The 19,923-nt window shown below is 31.8% G+C and overlaps 1 protein-coding gene across 9 annotated transcripts in view; it reads left to right on the top strand.

The window, feature by feature from the left end:
- Nucleotides 1–19,923, top strand: part of DMD (dystrophin) — a 2,109,452-nt gene that overhangs the window by 202,540 nt on the left and 1,886,989 nt on the right. The window lies entirely within an intron of this gene.

Below are 19,923 nucleotides of genomic sequence, written 5' to 3'. Positions count from 1 at the left end.
TTTGTGAAAAGGGACTAACATCGTACTATTTCTACAATATATTTTGTCTTGATCATTTTTCCTATATTACATTTATAGTATAACCTAACTCATACTGTTTGAGGTATAAAAGATTAACTTATCACCATTGGCAAGTTATTTGTCTACCTGTGGGAGTGTTTGAAGTTTAGTCACTTTGGAACATCCAATATTGCATGAGAGAGAATTTACTTTTCTCATTAGATTACATATATATCATGTTAAAATGCAACATGTACATGTGATGACTGATCTTTTAGGCAAAAAGAAAGCTCCATGAATCACTCCTGTAACATTTGAAATTAAATTCATTAACCAAAATAATATCATGCTTCATATTTTATATTTTGTTTCCTTAGCATCTGGTCCTTAGTCTGCCTAATTGCATTATAATGGCTCTATGTTGCAACAGATGCTATAATATTTTTTTTTGGCAAGAATGATAATTTTGTTTCATATTTTGGAATACCTACTTGCAGTTGTCTTTCCTATTTACTAAGGCCAGAAGGAAAGCCAACCTATTGTTTCTTTTATCATTTGAAATTTATTAAGAGCCCAACTTTGTTCAAAGATCAAGAACTCTAAGATTTTCACCTTAAAATCTATTTTTTTCCAATTAGTATGTTGGGTATTTTGCATTCCTGTTCCTGAGATCAAAAGTAATGTTTACCATGAAATGGCTCATACCCCATTAGGGTAGTGCCCAGCATATTTCTTTTTTTGTATGCAATTAATATTCTTATTTTAAAATGTTGAATAAGTTAACATTTTATTGGAGCTATGCAATAGGATAAATTCCTATAGTAAATGTGGTAATATCTTATGAGGAAAAGTCAAATTTTCAGGGTAATAATGTAGATAATCATAACTCAGGCAGACTATGATCAAGTTACACTGTAAAACTCCTTCACTGTACTTTACCAAAATCTTATCTTTTAACTCAAAGGATGATGAGCTACTGTGCTTCCAATTATGCTGGAAATTTGTTATTATTACTAAAAAAGCCCATTTTCTTCTTCAAGCAATTATCTATTAATGCATTCAATGGTAATAAGCAGCATAGCTTTATAAAATCTTTTTGAAGTTTTCTGAATTTAGAAATTAGTTTTGGATAGGAAAGATGAAAACAAACTCATTTTAATTCTGTAATAGTGGAAAATGATTAAAGTAGTCCCCCCTTATCTATGGGGGATAGGTTCCAAGATCCTCAGTGGATGTCTGAAACTATGGACTATACCAAACTCTATATATATACTGTTTTCTCCTATATATTTATACCAATGATGAAGTTTAATTTCTACATTAGGCACAATTAGAGATCAACAACAATAACTAATAATAAAATGAAAAAATTACAACAATATCCTTTAATAAAAATTATGTGAATGTAATCTCTCTCTCAAAATATCATCTTGTACTATACTTACCTGTTTTTGGACTGTAGTTGACCACAGGTACCTGAAACTAAAGATAAGGGAAGACTACTGTATATTGTATTATATACATACTATATGTAATATATGCAACCTATATGTTTTGTATCTATTTGGCAAATGGTTGAGATATTTATTAATAATTTATGTTGTTGCTTTTTGTACTAACAATGTTATATTATTGTTGGAATTATGTCATTAAAACACATTAAGAGAAATTATGCTTGTCATTTTGTTTATCTTCTAATTTGAATAAATTGAACAGAATATTAATAATAAGTCACCTATGGCTATGCCAAATATTATGCTAAAAAATGTTAAATGCTGAAAAATTCAATCAGATTATTGGTTTAAATGACATCAGGCTTCAGGTTATTAGGAAACATCCAAATAATAGGCTCATTTTGTTATATAAGTATTGGGCAGGGTTCTTAATATAACAAAGAAATGAACATGAATTGGGAAACAAATAATTTTTTCTCACCTTCATTATTTAACAGTGGAATCTCCTTCAATGGGTCACTTAATATCGTTGCTATGAGAGCCTTCCATTTGAGCAGTTGAAATTGTTGATACTTTTCCTCTCTCATTCTTCAGGATGCATTGTAGGACCTGCTTAGTTTCTGTGATAGTGGTTTAGGCGTTGTGGGAAGTGATGTTGACTATGAGGATGTTATTAATATCAGCAGCATTGTCATCCTTATGATTGTCTATTGATTTAGGGGACAGTGGAGAAAAACATAGAAATCACAGATTCCTTAGTTGCAGTTGCTTGCTAATTTTAATTTTTGAGCTTCTGTATCTAAGCAAAAGAATATACATAGTACCATGTTTAGTACCCATTGACAAGTTAAATTTATCTAATTTTAAGAAATATTTTAAGTAAAATTTTTAATTAAAATGTTTAATTCAAATACTTTTAATAAATATCAAATTTCTATCTGTTTTGTGAGGTGATAAGGGCAGTGATAAATTGGCATTTGAACCTTCAATATACAATTTACTTACCATTTAACAAACTTGAATTGTACCACTGGTTCTGTTCTACACTAAGGACACAAAGATAAACAAATAAAAATTCCTGTCCTTGAATCCATACAGTCAAACTGGAGTGTTCTTAATCTGGGGTCTATGAACCGGGATAGAAAAAAAAAATTCTATCTTTATTTCACTAACATATAAAGGAAAATTAGTGTTTCTTTCCAGTTATGAAGATAGACAGCATATTACGGTATTAGCAATATCTGTGGATTTATCATGAGTATATTTTTTATTTCAGCATATTATGGGGTTACAAATTTTAAGGTTTAAAATAATGCCCTTTCCTCCCCACCCCCCACAAGTCTGACCTTCCAGTGTGACCATCCCCCAGATGGTGCACATCTCACTCATTATGGATGTATATACCCGCCCCCTCCCCCTCCCACCTGCACAATACCCAATTACTGTAGTTCTTATGTGTCCACTTAGGTGCTGCTCAGTTAATACCAGTTTGCTGGTGAGTATATGTGGTGCTTGTTTTTCCATTCTTGGGATACTTCACTTAGTAGAATGGGTTCTGGCTCTAACCAGGAAAATACAAGGTGTGCTATATCACCGTTGTTTCTTATAGCTGAATAGTACTCCATGGTATACATATACCACATTTTATTAATCCACTCATGGATTGATGGGCACTTGGGCTGTTTCCACAGCTTTGCAATTATGAATTGTGCTGCTATAAACATTTTATATGAATACATGAATATTTTATATCAAATATTAGTTGTGGATATCTTAAAAATCATATACTAATATATACTAGTATACTAATGACCACTTTGAATTTATATTAACTATTATACCTGCAACTACTATATTAATTACATATATTATTTTTATATTTAACATTTGACAATTATATTGTAATATAATTAATTTCCTTTGTACTTTTATATACTTTGAATTTTCATTTTGCACATTTAAAAACATTCTGGAAAGTGTTCCATATGTTTCACCAGATGCCAAAGGGATCCACAGCACAAAAAGTAGTTAAGAACCCCATGTCTAGAAGAGACACAGCAAATACATATAATACTGTGGTACAGAACAATAATAGAGGCTTGTACCATAAAATGTGAAGTTGGACATGACTATCCCAGCCAGAAAGACTGGAAAGACAATTTTTTATTTGATCTTGAAAAGGCGAGATCATTTCACTAGTGGTAATATGTGAGAGAAGGCATTCTAAAAAGGAGAAAAGTAGGTGCCAAGTCACCCTGTGAGAGCTTGCAGGGACAGGGAACAGAGAGCAGATTAGTGTGGCAATATTAAAAAAAAATCCATTTTTTTAACCATTGTTGGGCATCCCATTCTGTTTCCGTTTGTCAATGTGTAAAATTCCATTTCCCGGGTAGCTTTAGTCATTAGTGAGTAGAAACTATTCACTGGCTTTTTATTTTAACTGATCCTATTTTATAGAGTAACACTATAGACAACAGGCTGGAAACATCAAAGAAGACATCAAAGCTCTGTGTCAGCTTTTTAAATCTCTCATTATTTCAATCAATGTCTATGTGTAAGGGGGGAAAACGATCAATCTGTTTTACAACCCCTCTTCATCATCATATTTTCAGATAATGATCTGTCACATTTGTGGCCAGTGAGCCATAATTGGCTACTACTAAATCTCAAGAAATGGAACCATATAACTGGAATAATATTTTTAACACCCACAGGGCTGTTCTTTAGTTATAATGGTCAAAGGCAGCTTTATTTGCAGTGCTCAGGCTTTCAAAAATTATGCTTTATCTGGTTTTCTGGGAGAAATGTCAATGTGACTTTCCAGATTATAATGAAGGTCATCCAGAAAAGCAGCTATGATTTGAAGAAATGAAAGAAACAAACTAGACTGAAAGACAGACTAATGGGCTACAATAGCCTTTAAAACTGTCCTCTTATCTGGATGATTCTGTTTGCATTCTTTGTTGAGCGAGAAGGTTCACATTTTAACTCTTCTAATAATCCTCTTTAAGGCTGTTATTGCTGGCCTTGATTTCAAACAGGAACCTGCAGGGACCTGAATGGACACTAATCAGTCTAAAACTGCATATGAAGCTAAACAGGTATATAAACATTTCAAAAAATGAGCATGGGCATATTTCAAAAAGTAGTTGATATGGGGAGTTTGGTATTTGTGGATGAAATATACCAAATCAAAATATATAACACATTAATATGAGGCCAAACAGGCCAGATTCAAGTTTATCATTGGTAGTACAAATTGTATATACATCTACTTTGTTAAACTTTTAACTGGCCAATAAAATGGTAATATAATCCTAAATATAATTTTTACTTAAAGGTACAAGTTTTAAAATTGAACAGACTTAGATTTAAGTGAGTTCTTAACTATGTTATTCTATGTAAATTATTAACCTAGCTGAGCCTGTTTTCTAATCTGTAAAGTTAAACTGAAAACATAAAACTAATAGAATTAACAGTGATTAATTGTATTAAAATGTATAATTGATATTTTGTAGTTACTTTAGAAATGATAATCATTCTAATTACTTATACTCATTAATGAAAACTTATTAGTTTTATTGTTGGTAAAACAATATATTGATGTAATATAGGACATAAATTTGCTTCTTAATAAATCAATCAACTTGGCCATTTTCATTCCTTACTTATAAAATTTTTTTTTAATTCATAAACTTCTATCCATAAAAAGGTACTTTCTTAAGTTTAGAGATTAGTTTAAGGAAAACTATTTCCAGATTAGAAAATATACAGTACTGTGAAATTCACATGCATTTAATTTAAAGTCATCATTAATTTATAAGGTATCTGGAAGTATAACATGAACACAATAATTATAGTTTTTGCTAAATGAATGAATAAAGGAATTAATCTTTAGAAACTTGACTCTCCTCCACTAAATTCAATGCCTCTTTTGACATGTTACACATTTTGTTGTTTTTGTCTTATTTCTATTATAAATGCAGGTTTGTAATTTTGCATATGAATCACCATCCATAAATTCATAGTCAATATGGGGTTTAAAATTATCATTACCATGGAAATTTTACTTGTTCCGTGGGTTGGAGTTTATGAAATTTCTAAATTAAAAACTATGCTGATTTCAATATAGTATTTCTATTGCCCCATCCTATTTATTTTCACATCTCCTGGTGCCTTTCTAGTAAACTTAGTTAAAAATATATCTTGACAGAAACTGATATTTATTCCTGCTCCTTGGCATTTATGATGTTTAAACTTCTTTTGGAAAGCTTTCCCTTTGATGCACATTGAGTTATATCCTGCTTGTGCCGTGACATCTATCTGACTACCACAAAACCTTTTAGCCACTTCCTGCAGTAAATGGAAAACTGCCCTAGCGTGACAGGATGCGGGCTGAAAACATGACCACTTGGAAAATAGCAAACTCTCTGGAAATCTGTATTTTGTCCTCAATTTCATGTCCTCACGAAACTTGATAATTTTACATTTTTAATGTCTGTCTGCTACAGAAGCATCTGATAACCAACTAAAATCTCTATTGAAAGTGAATGGAGAGAAATATCTAAAATAACACCTGACAATGTAGGACAAGCTAACTGAAGACATATTGTGAGAATAATAATGAGGGATAAAATATAAGAAAATAAATCACAAGGAGGTCCTGTGAATATTTATATTTTGGCTTTAGAAGATTACTGGTACATATTTTAGTGAAAAATATTTTATAGAATAAATAATAAGCACTTACTATGTGTAATTTTCTGAGCAATAGATAAGATTACAATCTTCCTCCTGTCAGAATATACATTTTAAAATGTCACAATTTGAACCTTGGGTAAGTCTTTAAAATAGTGAATTTCTAGCTACTATCCATTTTGAGTGGGGGAGAATGGGGAAAAGTTTAATCATTTTAATTAAATTGTTTACGTTGTTTACTTATATCCACATTCAAGTGGATTCTGGTGCCTAACTTGAGAGTTTTCACATTGTCTTTGAGAATAACTACTATTTTATGACTGATATTTTTATATGTTGTGAATTTTACCTAGTTTTGTAAAATTCATTTTTTTTCACTTGGGCCTCTGAGATTGAATTAAGAATAATTAAATGTCCATACATGAAAGATTCTCTATTCAAACAAACACACTACACTCCCATTTAAAAATATTATTAGCATAGTGTTCTGTGCTAAAAAAATAACCAAATGCCCCAAAAAACTTATCTAAGTGAGCTAACTCATTTATAATTTATAAAATATGACCAAATCTAGCAGGAAGTTTAACCTGTGAAAGGAGTCTGTTAATTAAATCAATAGTGTAATCATGACTCAAGAAATTATATAAACTCTTAATGAGTACTATCAATTCTTCTTTTACTAAAAACTATTGATATTCCACTCTTAAATTACTCTCATTTATATTGTTCCCCTGAGGACTTAATTAGTCATCAGTTAGGATCACCTCATTTGAATTATCATTCTGTTCTTAGGAAAAAAATATTTAAAGAAATGATGATTTGCTACTTTAGATTTTCCTTTATTTTTATTTGTCATTGCTTTTAACATGCCTGTATTATGAAACTGTTACTATGGATTCACATTTTCTGGGTTTTTTTTTAGCAATTCCCTATATTTATTTTTTAAATTTCAGAATATTATGGTGGTACAAACACTTTTGTTACATAAATTGCCTTTGCACCAACCAAGTCAGAGTTACCAGCATGCCCATCCTCCAGATAGTGCACACTACACCCATTAGGTGTGTATATACCCATCTCCCCTACCTCCTTCCACCTGCCTGACCCCTGATGAATGTTACTACTATATGTGCACATAAGTGTTGATCAATTAGTGCCAATTTAATGGTGAGTACATGTGGTGCTTGCTTTTTCATTCTTGTGATACTTCACTTTGAAGATTGGGCTCCAGCTCTATCCAGGATAATACAAGAGTTATTAAATCACAATTTTTTATGACTGAGTAGTACTACATGATATACATATACCACATTTTATTAATCCACTCATACATTGATGGGTACTTGGGTTGTTTCCACATCTTTGCAATTGTAAATTGTGCTGCTATAAACATTCAAGTGCAGATGTCTTTATTATAGAATGTCTTTTTATACTTTGAGTAAATATCCAGTATTAGGATTGATGGATCAAACGGTAGTTCTATGTTTAGCTCCTTGAGGTATCTCCATATTACTTTCCATAGAGGTTGTACTAGTTTGCAGTCCCATCAGCAGTGTATGAGTGTTCCTATCTCTCCATATCCATGCTAGCATTTGTTGTTTTGGGACTTTTTGATAAAAAAAAAAAAAAAACATTCTCACTGGAGTTAAATGATATCTCATTGTGTTTTTGATTGGCATATACCTGATGATTAGAGATGTTGAGCAATTTTTCATATGTTTGTTGGACATTAGTATGTTTTCTTTTGAAAAGTTTATGTTCATGTTCTTTGCCCACTTTTTAATGGGGTTGTTTATTTTTTTTCTTGTTAACATTTCTGAGTTCTATACAGATTCTAGTTATCAGCTCTGTATTGGATGTGTACCATGAAAATATTTTCTCCCATTCTGTAGGTTGTCTGTTTGTTCTAGGGATAGTTTCCTTGGCTATGCAGATGTTTTTTAATTTGATCAGGCCCATTTATTTACTTTTGTTTTTACTGTGATTGCTTTTCGGGTCTTCTTCATAAATCTTTGCCTAGGCCAATATCTCTAAGATTTTTCTAAAGTCATCTTCTAAAATTCTTATGGTTTCATGCCTTAGGTTTAAGTCTGTTATCCATTGTGAGTTGATTTTTATGAGAGGTTAGAGGTGAAGATCCTGTTTTAATCTCCTACATTTGGCTATCCAATTTTCCCAGCACCATATATTCAATAGGGATTCTTTTCCCTAATGCATGTTTTTGGCTGCTTTGTCAAAGATCAGATGGCTGTATAAGGATGGTTTTATATCTGTGTTCTCAGTTCTGTTCCATTGGTCTATGTCTCTGTTTTTGTGCCAATTTCATGCTGTTTTGGTTACTAAAGCCTTGTAGTATAGCTTGAAGTCTGGTAAATTAATGCCTCTCAATTTGTTCTTTTTCCTTAAGGTTGCTTTAAATATATGAGGTCTTCCCTCGTTCCATAGGAAGCATAGAATTAATTTTTCTAGATCTGTGAAAAATAATGTTCGTATTTTAGTAGGGAGTGCATTGAATCTGTAGATCATTTTGGGTAGTATAGATATTTTAACAATGTTGATTCTACCGACCCATGAGCATGATATGGAAATTACATCTGTTTACATCTGGTATTTCCTTCCTCAGTGTTTCATAGTTCTCCCTGTAGAGGTCTTTCGCCTCCTTAGTTAAGTATATTCCTAGGTATTTTATTTTCTTTGTTTCTATTGTGAAGGGTGTTGAGTCTTTGATTTGGTTCTCAATTTGACTGTTATTGGCATATAGGAATGCTACTGATTTGAGTACATTGATTTCATTGAGATTTTGCTGAACTTATTTCTCAATTCCAGTAGTCTCATGGCATAATCTTTGGGGTTTTCTAGATATAAGGTCATATCTTCAGCAAAAAGCGATAGTTTGACCTTCTCTTTCCCAATTTGGATGCCCTTAATTTTATTCTCTTATCTGATTTCTCTGACTTCCAGCACTATGTTGAATAGAAGTGGTGATAGTGGGCAGCCTTGTCTGGTTCCAGTTCTAAGCAGGAATACTTTCAGTTTTTCCCCATTCAATATGATGTTGGCTGTGGGTTGATTTCCTATGTTTCTGAGTTTACATTTTTATATTAAATAAATTATGGCTCAAAAAAACCCCACAAGACATAAGTAATTATATTCTTCTAATGAGTCAGTTATGGAAATATATCAAAATACTTTAAAACTAAAAAATAATTTTAAAAAGGAATTTCATATCATTTGATACCATGATTTGGGGATGTCTTATTGATTAATTAATATTACTAAATTTCTTACTGTGTGTCTAATTGTAACAGATACCATTAGTCTCCTACCCAATAGTCTCATTCCTGTGTCCATTCCTATAGGAACTCTGATTTTGTTCAGCTTTCCATCCACACAATTTCACAGTAGTCTTCAGGGAAGAAAGGAGCCTTTCCCTTGTCACAGGAAATGAATCATACTTCGTTTAATCCATTTATGTGCTTCCATACCCCTTGGCATTTATAGGTTTAAATATTTGCATGGGATGCAATTTGGGCCAATTAAACATGAAGCAAGTTTTTCTTGACAATGAAGAAGGGTCACTTAACAACTAAATAATTGAGCTTTCCTTCAAGATATACATATAATTTAAAATGTACAATGCCCACTGATTCATTTAAGATTCATTAAGTATTTAATGAGCTCTTATTAGACTAGATGGATTATGGATATGAACTAATATGCCAAGTATAGTAACATATGAACAAATTTTACTTGAACAGATAATGCATTCACATAAATGAATTACTATTTTTATTTTTATTCTCTCACTTTAGGAAGACTTTAATCCTAGCATTAAATGTAACACTATCTTTTTTTATAAATAAAATCTCCATTTCTATGAAGATATTTGATGAGAAAATATTTGAGTGGTTATTTAGTGAAAAAATTTGATGAGAAAATATTTTAACTGTATAAGCAGTTAATTAGAACTTTGACAAATAACATTTTCTTTAATGCCCAGAAATATAACATATTATACTCAGGAAAGTGTAATACCTGAGTCTTTAAAATAGAATATTTTAAGAAAAGTAAGAAGCTTCTGGGATCATATTTCTTCTTTGGGGCTTATTACATAGAAAAAATTAATAATATAATATTGAAACATACTACATTTGCTAAAAATCATATTTAAAAGACAATTGTTTTAGTGAATAATTTCAAGGCCAAGTCACAGAAGTAATAAAGGGAATATTATTTTATTTTAAACATCAGAATACCTATTGTGACAAACAATAAACTTGAACTAAATTAAATAAGACACTTAGAAATGCCTGTGCAGTCCCATGAATCTTGAGAACAATGGTTATTTTACTGTCTTAGAAAAGTTTACTAAGTTTGGATTTGAATTAAAACTTGAATTGGAACTTTTAATGTCAACTTTAGTTTGGAATAAACATCGGAAACCTTCTTTGAAAGTTTCATCAAAGTAGAAAGATAAAATTTGAGTACCAAGATGATGGATAGGTAAAACTCTCTCATCTGAAATATTTTCAATTGCCTTGAGCAATTTAAAAAATAAACAGTCTTACTGATATAGATGGGAAAAAAACCTAGCTTGTGAATTTAAGCAGAAAATAAGAGAGAGAGAATATCATTTTGTCATGTTTATTATTTATTTCTTCAATTTAAAAAAGGGAATAAACATTTATTAATTATAATATACTGGGAACGGTGCGTTCAACACACATTATTACATTAAATCTTCTCAAAGCTATTTGAAGTAATTTTTCTTATCCCAATTTATCAATATAGATAATAGTGTTCAGGGATATTATGTAATTTACACAAGATTTTATAGTTACTAAGTGGCAGATTCTATATTTCCATCCAGATGTGATCCAAAAACTATATTTCCTTCACTTTATTAAGACATTAACAATACAGTTGCCTTTTTATGTATTCAGGAGTGTATTTTTATTGAGATATAAAATGAAATAAATGAACAAATAAAACTTATAATTGCTAACAAAACACCTTTAATGTAACACTTTCAAAAGCAGTGCTCAATTACCCTTACTAACTGTTCTTCTGGTCTTACATTGGTCACATGGCTACAGAATGTACTTCCCTTTCTCTTCTTCTTCCTGCTGCTTCTTAGTTGCCACACGCTGACCATTCATTCTGTCCATATAGTATGGTATTTTTTATTAAGGGATTTCCTAGCTGTTGATGAGATTTTAGGAGAAATGAAGTTAACATGAAAAGATTAGTCTAGATAAATCTTGTAGATATTCTGTCTAAATTTGGCATTTTATTATAATTTTGTTAATCTTTTATATTTTTTATTTTTTTTAATTTCAAAAATTTAGTGGGTACAAGTGTTTTTTGTTACATGGATGAATTTTCTTAGGTCATTAAATATCAAATGTCCAATTTCGAATCAAAAGTTCAGTTTATTATATCTCAAACAAGAAGCAGTAATAATTAATCAAAGTGTGCGCCTAAATTATCGACAGTTTTGCCATCTTAAAGGTAGCTTGTTTATGTCAGCAGCAAAAAAAGCCTGGAGAGTTAGTGGTGATGAAATTGCAAAAGGTGTTTTTTACAGCCTGTTGAGAATGGAATATTTGTCCTTGCATGAAGTGGTCCAAAGCCTGGAAGAAGTGGTAGTCAGTTGTTTCAAGGTCTGGTGAATACAGTGGGTGACAGAGAGTTTCCAAGTCCAGCTCTGTATTTTGAGCAGTAGCTTTTTGTGACATGTGGTCTTACAAGAGGATTGGCCTGTGTCTATTGGCCAATATTGGCTGCTTAATTGTAAGCATTCTCATTATTTCATCCAATTGGTTGTAGTAGACATCTGCTGTAATCAATTGACCAGGTTTCATGAAGCTGTAGGTGATAATACCAGCACTAGGCCACCAAGCATCCAAACTCTAAGTTGTTGATTTTTGTTTATTATTCATGGTTTTCCCTTTTAGCAAAGAAATACATAGTAGATAAAGAAAATTTGAAAAGTATAATTTTAAAATGGGGGAAAAATTACCCACAACTAAAATATCCTTTCCCTAAGCGTTTTTGGCCTGAATAAAGTTAGTGGTTTTTTGGTGTTTAATTTCACACCGTACATTTTAATCATCATTTAAATTGCACCATAATATTCTATCATACAGTTATGCTGTAGGACTGATATTGAGTTGATATGCCCTTGTAAGAATATTCTATTTTTTTTTTTTTTGAGACAGAGTCTTGCTCTGTTACCCCAGCTAGAGTGCCATGGCATCAGCTTAGCTCACAGCAACCTTAAACTCCTGGGCTCAAGCAATCCTTCTGCCTCAGCCTCCCAAGTAGCTGGGACTACAGGCATGCACCACCATGCCCAGCTAATTTTTTGCATATAAATTTTAGTTGTCCGGCTAATTTCTTTCTATTTTTAGTAGAGACGGGGTCTCGCTCTTGCTTAGGCTGGTGTCGAACTCCTGACCTCAAACGATCCACCTGCCGTGGCCTCCCAGAGTGCTAGGATTACAGGTGTGAGCCACCGCGCCTGGCCATGTAAGAATATTTTAGTCATTTAACTGGTATCTGTTTTGATTTGACCAGCATCTCTTCAGTGTCCATGAGTCAACACCCATGCCATAAAGCTCGCTATACATTTTTTTTTTAAAAAAATATTACCTATAGTTAGTCCATTCTTTATTTTCTAATGTTAAACACTAGGGCTGTTATATAATTTCAGCTCTTTTATGTGTCACGGCAATCAACATTCTTGTGAAGAAATCTATTTGGTTTTCCTTGTTCTATAGTTGACATCTTATGACCAATCAATAGTTATATAAACTATCTTGGGTTTTTTAGTTGTAAAAAATAAACCAAAGAAGTAAGGAATCCTTACATTATATGTTATGTTCATGAAAGGAAATTCTCTTTTTGAAGAAGTAACTTTTAAAAACAATGTATTTTGCCTTTAATAGGGAAGATGAAGAATTAATGCCACTATGTAGCAAATATCTTAATTTTGACATGCAATGAAAACTATTCTAGATATATGCTTTAGGTAGATATAGAGCAAAAAAGGTTCATAAAATTTTTTCTCTTCATTTCAAGTCATATTTGGGCCCTTTATTAACTGATATGGAGTGGTGAACAAATCATTGATTTATAAGAAATATGTCATCATCTTATTTTGCATGCTTACCTATCAGGGATCAGCAGGAAACACACAGCATGTTTAAATGGGTAAATGATGAAAGATAATGAAGGAACAATTTTCAAAGGTGGGTGCATGGTTCAGGAACACTAATGAATAGGACGTTACAGATGGCTCTGGCAACAGTAGGAAGACATTACCCACCCCTACACCTAAAGAGGTAAAATGGGAGGGATCAGTTACTAGAGCCTGGAAATATAATAGCTGTAGGAGAGGCCACGTAACAGGAGCTGTGGCCTTTGGAAGAGAAATACAGCCACTGACAACCTAAGCTCTGGTAGGGAAAGAGCCGTAAAGAAGATACAGCCTTCAGACTTATTTGAAGATCACTCAAGTTTTGTCTGTCTGTCTGTCTGTCTGTCTGTCTATCTATCTATCTATCTATCTATCTATCTATCTATCTATCTATCATCTAAAATGCTATGCTACTTAGGAGAAGGGGTTGGATTTGCCCAGGCTGTTAGTTCTGGCAAGTTTTTTTCAACTTTTATCATACCCAATAACATCAGACTTCTTTAAGAAGAATTGTTTTGCACCACGAGGAACTATGTATCAAAGAAATTTAGTAACTTGCTCCCAGGAATACCACCAGTGGATGGTGTGAACTAAGTTTCAACTATAGTTATATCTGACTCCAAATCCCATAGTAACTATAATTATTTAATACATTATAAAAATGCAGAGAACAACAATTATAATGTCCTTGTTAATATTCTTTGATAGAAAACGCCCCGCTCTTGTGATATTTATAAAGTTATAAAGTGTTAAGGTGTTAGGGTGTGTTAAGTGTTAAGTGTTAAGGTGTTAAGTGTATAGGTGTTAAGGGTCAGTTTTTTTCTTCTGGTAAAGTGGGATGAATATTTTTATACTCAATAAATGCTTATATTCTGCCCTATCTGTGAAAGGTTCAGTTATGTGTTGCAATCCAAATATGCTGTATTACATTACAGGTAAAATCATACTAGCATACTAGAATAAATAAGTAGGTAAATTCTTCTTGCTGACAATAAGAAGTAATATTGCATAAATAGTGCTGTCCAATAGAATTTAATGCAGTAGAAATGTTCTGTATCTGTGATGACCAAGATAGTAGCTAGCCAATAGCCACACGTGACTATTGAGCTCTTACAATGTTACTAGTGGGACAGAGAAACTGAGTTTTAAAATTTATTTAACTCTTATCAATTAAAATTTAAATTGCCTCATGGATAGATACTGTTTTGGACAATACCTGGTTAGAAGTTAGTGAGGGTGATTATGTAAAAAATTAAACTACTGAGTAGCTATTCATAACCCCAATGTAAACTTCACTGGATGATTACTGTCATTGTAATAATTCTAGAGTGACATCTGAATAATTAATACCTTTCTGTATCTTTTTCATTAGTGTTGAGGAGGAGATCTCAAAAAAGATGGTAAACCCAGAGCATGAACTTTTAGACGTGTGGTAATGAAATGAGACTGGACTTCTTTGAGATTGTTTCACTATTTTGAATTAGGGATTGGCTGTATAGAACTTTCTTTAATTTTTTTTTCTATTTCTTTTTGAAGCAGTCTAGAATGCTTGTGTTATGGGTTCAAGAAAAAATATTAAAGGATTTTTTTCTTAAAATACTGTGTTCTCTATATCTGAGGTGATAAAAGTCTAAAAATTATACTTTATGTTTTTTTAATTTCAGATACAGCACATTTTCTCAACTATTAAATGAAATTTTTGAGGTTAAGATTGTTATTTACATTTTTGGGGCTCCTTATAACACATATTACTGTGCTGAGACAAAATTAGATAATTTCTTATAATTTTGACTCTGCTGATAAAAAATACACTTATTGATTCTCAGGATATTAAAAAATGCCGGACATTATAAGTTACTTTTGAATCATTCTATGTTTGATATTCTCATATGCCCTTGGCTAAGGCAGCTCAGAAGGGATACCTATATGCTTGCAGTTTTTGTGGTTTCATGGTTCATCGTAAACTTTCCCTTTTACCTAAGGAAATATTGTCCTTGGGATTTAGCATGGCTTAAAACACTTCAAACTGTCCCTCTGAAATATTTTAACTTATAGATTTAAAAAACATATTGCAGAAACATTATTTAGAAACACAGCTTTAGTTTACCTACCTCTATAAAAATCTTTCAGCTAGAGGACAAATTAAAATATGCATTCACAGAGAGCTTCTTTAATCATCTATTTATTTTATGTCTCTCAAAAATTCTGGAAGAAGTCATGTTTGATTTAGCACTCTTAAGGGGCACCATAAATTTGAAGTTGTTAAAATAGCTTACAGATTTATATTAGATTTGCATTACCTATCCAGTCTTCTCTTTTGGATACTATGTAAATATATTAGATAAATAAATTGTGATTGATTTCTAGCAATTTGTATGCATTTTGAGATGGCTTAGGAAACATTCAGTGCAGAAGTTGATACTGTTACTTATATCAAACATGTTTTAATATAATAAGACAAAATTTCTGAAATAAGGGAAATTTAAAATATGATAGGTTTATATTCTGGAGGTAGTATTAATAAAAAATAACTCCCCAAAGCTGCCGATACACGAGTCTGTGCACTAAAGGAAAGAAAATTAAAAAAAAAAAAAAAGATACTTTGCACTTCATTACACTTCCACTCTTCGTTCTTGATATAAATCGAATGTAAATTAGTGAACTGCTTGTAAACACAACTTGAGCAATGACTAATATTGACAGTCTACTTTTAGGTTCCCTTGAAATTGTTCTGCTTGCCTGAAAAAACCGTAACAAGGGACATAAAGAGCTTGTTTTAATATGCCAAATGAATTGTTTACATGAAAACTACATTCCTATAAAAGGCTGATCTATAAATACTAACATTTATGTTGTTCACTATTTCTGTCTACTCATATTGCCAGAGTGACTATTGCTTGATTTGGCAGAAGTAATGGAATATTAAAAAGCAGTTGCATGAGTAAATATATCCATTTTCCATATGTACATATTTGCAATAGCAAGTCATTTACTTTTGTTTAAATATCCAAAACCCTGTGGTGTATATGTGTTATATAATTAGGATTTTGTGTATTTTTAAAATTACATATGTGTAAGGATATATGTGTATACACACAGAGCAAAGTTTTAAATACTTTGACAAAAGGTAAGCATATGCATATTGTATATACTGCTTTGTATTAAATATTTTGGGGACATACTTTTCCTTTTATATTTTTGTGACTTAAAAATCCTGGTTACCTCTTTAGCTTAAAATTTATCTCACTGACCCCAATGCCTTTGACCCAAGCTACACAAAATTTCTTGCCCTTTATTAAATATATTATGCAGTTTCATATAGCATATGTATATATTTCTCTGTCGAGGATACCCTTACTCCCTATATCTACTCCTTGATGTTTCTTCTAATCTGTCTAATTTAGAGCCCTCTTTCTGTTTCCCTTGCTCTTCCATCTTGAGATTTGTCAAGCCATTCTGAAAGAATCTCTTTGTCTTTCCCGAAAGACAATAAGTTCATTGATGACAGAATCTGAGTACATAGTAGTAACTCCCAGATCTCACACAGAGCTTGGCATAGAGTAGGGTTGTTGAAAGAATGTAGAAATGAACAGAATGATAACTGCTTTTCTACAGGCGATTATGTGTAAACACAAAGTGGAATGATCAATCTTTTTATGAGAAAGAGGTGGTTATTTAGATTGCAATTAAATCTGAATGTGAATAATGTACTGAATTAAGAATAATGCATTTAATGCATTTTCAATATTTCTGTCATGAAAGCAACCCATCATCGTGCAATCAGTATCTGCAAACATTTTTTAAGCTGTATATAAACTCACGGCAAATTTATATGACTTCAATATTTTTGATGTTCTGAACTTCCATTAAAAAATCAATATAGTATCATTTCCACATCTTTGCAATTGTGAATTGTGCTGCCATAAACATTGTCAGTTAACTAAGGGAGATGAAGAAAGACTATTCTAAAGGAGTAAAGACCTTATGCAAAGCTATCGTGGGAAGGGACAGAAAGGCCAGAGAAAGTAAATCTAAGAATAAAAGAATGGTACTAGATAAGGATGAGGAACTAGGTAGAAACCTCTTCATGCAGGTTTCATAGGCCATGCTAAATATCCTAAGACTTTAGATATCTCCTAAAAGCAATAGTATGCTGTTGAAAAATTGTAAGCAAAAGGTGACTCAATCATATTTGTGTGTCAAAATTTTCCTTCTAGATGAGGTTTTTAGAATGTTTTGAAAGGTCAGAAGCAGGAGAGGGAAAGCCTTTTGCATGCTTTTGCATTAATCTAAGCAAAAGAGGCTGGTGGCTTGGATAAAGGGTAATGGCTAAGAAGATGGATAGTTGGCTTGATACTGAGACCTCTCAAAGCCATAGAGAACATGAAATAAGATCAATTGTAAGATTCATTTTAGAGAGGAGAATTTCTTCAGGAAAAAACATTCTCCACTATTATGTGCCAAGAAATGGATCAGACACTACAAATAAAAAGATAAACAGAGTATGCCTTCTTTGAGCTTCATCCTTTAAAACAACATCACATATTAGACAAACACCTAAGTAAATAGTTCAGAATTAAGATAAATATTCTTAATGAAAGGAAGTACTATGAGAGAGAATAATACTATGTATTCAATTTAGGTTTAAGATCAGGGAAGGTTTCCCTGGAATATTTACCTAAAACGTGGAAGGTGATCCAGGACAAAATAGATGTGGAAGAGCATTAGAGAATCTGGAAGAAAGCAAATCAGAGCTGAAGCAAGTAAAATGGTTATTTTAAATAATCTTTTAGCTGCAATGGGGAAAAGACACCAAATATTCTCCAATTATTTCACAATCTTTCTCCACTCTGTTCATATCCTATCATATCCAGCCCTCACTAAGTAGATAAGATTAATTCCTATTTCACTTGGGGCTTGAAGGGAGAATACAGTGAGCTAAAGTTTTATAAGACATTGTCCAGCTAGAAATGAAAAGTAGAGAAAAATAGAATTTACTATATAGAGAGGCTATAAAGACTTTAATTCCTTTGACTTTTTGTTTTATTTTGTTTTGGTTAATGCATCCTTTGTAAATCTAATAAAAGCTATGGAACTTCCCAGAAAAATACAAAGTAAACATCCTGTATATACAACGTTTTACATATAAATCCAGCAGTCCAAATACTCCTGTAATCCATTCATAAATCAGCTTTCTTGGGATTAAATGGACCCCTGGTTAAGTATTTCTGCTTTCAGATATCTTGATAATATTGTGAAGAAACTACAAGATACATACATATAGATAGAAAAATAAATAGGATTTTATGTCATTTTTGCTGGAATTTTAAAATATCATGTTTAAACTATACATTTTAAATTAATTTATGGCTGTACTATAGACCATATATCTATATAATGTGAATATATATATATATATTTGTGTAAAATCTTTTTCTCACAAACACACATGCATAGTGCTGAAGATTTCTTAGTCTTGGACTGAGAATTGGGAAAAAGTTATGTTTTCTTTAACCTTGTCTCATAGAACCATAGTAAAAGGAGAACTGGAAAAAACATAGACTTGTGCAGTCTGCCTAAGCTCAGCTTCTTTCCCTACCACCTATTACTTGTATTGCCTCAAACAAATTAACATGTTTGCATCTAAGTTTTCTCTTCTGTAAAATAGGAAAGAATACCTAAAAAAAAAGTGTTCTTGTGAGGATCATGTACGTACGTTGAGTTAAAAATTTAACTTTGTTTTAGACTTGAAATTATCCTGTTAAAGACAGCCTGTTCTCAAATAGTATACAAAAATGATAGAGCTTTGTGGCTAAAAGGTAATATTACATATTAAGCTATATATAGGATATGTATACTATGTTTAATATATATAGCTTGATATATAATATAATATTCCATACTATCTTATAATAGGAAACTCACATAGACTATATTTGTAGTTGTGGGAGGCTGTTGGTGTGGGTGGGAAAGTGAATGTAGTGATATAGCTATATTTTCATAAGGCTGGTGAGCCTTGTGAGCCAGTGAGTTTAAGCAAACAAATTTCACTTCTTTCAGATCTAATTTTCTCTAGATTGAGTGAAAAAATCAATTTCCTCTGATAAACATGATTTACAAGCTTTGTGACCATCACTTGCTTTATGATTAAAATTTATAACAATGGAAGATTAGATAGTAACTTTGTACTCATATGGTGGACTTAGGGATTTTTATACTTACATACTTAAATAAGTCAGAGAACTTCATAGTGGTATGGTTGGTCTTACGGGGGATTTCTTGCTCGTTCTGGTTACTTTATGAAAACTTGAGAGAGTTATTGTGAATTTAAACATGAATAAGTCCTTTGCCATACTTGCTTTTTCTTTTCAATCTTCTTTTTTGTTGTTGTTGTTTTTAATGTCCTTTTGTAGAGGTAACATGTAAATATTCTTTAACCTCTACATTTTTTTATCTTACTAAGATGAATAATAATTAGCTCATTAATTTCAATATTTAATATGCTTAGGTCAACAAGACTCCTTCTAGGACTTATCGTCAAATAACCATGGGTACCATGGTTTCCTTCAT

The sequence above is a fragment of the Microcebus murinus genome, chromosome X (genome assembly GCF_040939455.1).
Source record: "Microcebus murinus isolate Inina chromosome X, M.murinus_Inina_mat1.0, whole genome shotgun sequence".
NCBI lineage: Eukaryota > Metazoa > Chordata > Mammalia > Primates > Cheirogaleidae > Microcebus > Microcebus murinus.
The sequence above is the reverse complement of the archived record's forward strand: the minus strand, read 5'-3'. Positions and strand labels throughout refer to the sequence as shown.